A 2,344-nucleotide genomic window follows, 5' to 3' on the forward strand; every position below is an offset into this window, starting at 1 on the left:
TTCTGTAAGACTCATTCACCTGGTAATTGGTATCAACAATTTTGTTTTTCTTAGTGCTGTGTGATAGTCCCTTGTGTAATTTCATGTATATTCTATCATTTATGCCCTCCTTATTTGCACCTAACTTTGTCTATGATGAGTAAAACATCTATGACCTTTTTATGCATGACTTCTCATAGACATAAACTAATAGACTGGATAAAGAAGATGTGCTTTTTAAATAAAATGGCATACTACTCAGCCATAAAGAATGATAAACTAGAGACATTTATAGCTAAATGGATGTATACTGAGGCCATAATCTTGGGTGAAATAAATAGGACACACATGTGTAAATACCAAATAGTTTCTCTGGTGTGAGAAACTGAAAGCATAAATAGGGACTGAAAGTGTAAATAAGGATCAAAGTGTATAACAGATCATGTGAAATAGGAAGAAAAGTCCAAAGGGGAAGGGAAAGGGGAGGGGGGAAGCAAAGCAGGGAAAGGAATAAATATGAAGAAAGAAAAAATTCAAATATTCAGGAGTGGAATAAAATTATTGCTCATAGGGTATACATGTGTTCATGTTACTGACATTCCTATTAAATTGGAAGATTTATGTATCTACCAGCCCCTTGAAAGAGAATTCCTTTATTTCTCCATCAATACTTGTCATCCAATACTGTCAATTCTTCAAATCTTAGGAAGTCTAGTGATTTTACAGTGGCAACATCAGACAGTTTGCTGGATATTTATTATATATGGAAGACTCAAGTACCATGACTTTTTAAAATTAAATTCTTTTATTGGTACATTGTAGGTATACAACAGAATTACATTTCTCATTGGGAATTATACCTTTGCATAATGTATCTTGGTTCTTATTTTTTCCCCATTCCTAGCCCTCCCTTCACCCCTTCCACCCTTCCCTATTTACAAAGACTTTATTTCCATTGTTTCCATTTCTCTTAATTTTTCCTTTCCCTTCTTTCCTTTCCCCTGACCCTCCCACTACCCCTACCCCTTTGGACCTTTTCTTCCTATTTTGCATTATCAATTATTCATTCTAACCATTGGTAAATTTCAGGTATACAACATAATGACATACATTGATTTTTATAGGCTGGATTCAACCATTTCAAAATTTATGAACTGAAATGTAGCCCCCAAAATTTCACACTGTGATTGCCTTTTGAGAAGGTTATTTGATAAGGTAACTCTAAAAAGTATTCTTTAGATTGAGCCCTAATCCAGTATGGCAAGCATCCTTACAAGGAAATTATAGAAGAGACACACAGAGAGAAAGCTGTGGGAAGACACTGAGATAAGAGCAACCAAGGAGAGTGATCTCAGGAGGAACCAACTCTGGCAACACTTTGATACATCAATTTCTAGCCACCAAACTGTGACAAAGTGAATTTCTTTTATTAACACATTATATATCCACTGTTATAACACCTCCAGTAAACCAAGACATTGAGGCAAATTCTCCTTATAATCACCAATAGATTTAAGTAAATGACAGAATATTTAATGAGTCATCTTTTCTGAGTAGCCACAGACGTAGATTTCTGTTCCCAGATAAAATCATCCCTCCTGCTTTGAAGAAAGAGCAGGTGTCCAGCAGAACATGAGCTGGATGAATAATGGTAAACATGTAAATGAAACCAAACACATGGGGACCTGTTTCTCATCATCTTATACATGTACAGTCCCCACAGCTCCCCCTGCTTGAAATTGTAGCAAAACATCTATGCTCATGGTCAAATCATTAAGTAACTTTGGGTTGCATGGATGCTTCATTGAGAATGATGTTTAGCATCTCACGTGGATGTGGAAGTTAGAAGATCTGTTCTCAGAAAGGGCAGAGGCATCTACTGAGGCAGTGGGTTCTATATCAAGAAGGATCACCTCTGGGAGGACCAGCATCCGTTGTTTCTTGACTGGCCAGGGCCTTTGAGTGAGGTTTTCCCTGATTGGCTCCTCCAGTCTCTGTACCTCAGGGGGATCGATATCCAGTGATCATCCTTAGACCAGAAATATCATTTCTATTCTGATCCCATGAGTGCATGTCCTTAAAGACCAACTCTACAGAGGAGAGGAGAGGAACTCAGTGCTTTCCTGACCCCCTAGGCAGGTATAAACCATTGAATTTTCTTGAGTGGTTCTGTTCACCTCCTCTTCACATATCTTGAATGCATAACAGATCAAACTTCTGTAATAAATTCCTATACTCCATTTTAGCTATATCTATTACATCACATTGGGAAGCCTAATTGCATTGTACATATGAAAATATACCTTATATATAGGTAATTATAATTATAAATATACCTAAGGTGTTTTAAAGAGATGCTCATCAA

Source organism: Heterocephalus glaber, unplaced genomic scaffold (genome assembly GCF_053883595.1).
Source record: "Heterocephalus glaber isolate CG9 unplaced genomic scaffold, H.glaber_assembly_v1.0 deba00001315, whole genome shotgun sequence".
NCBI lineage: Eukaryota > Metazoa > Chordata > Mammalia > Rodentia > Bathyergidae > Heterocephalus > Heterocephalus glaber.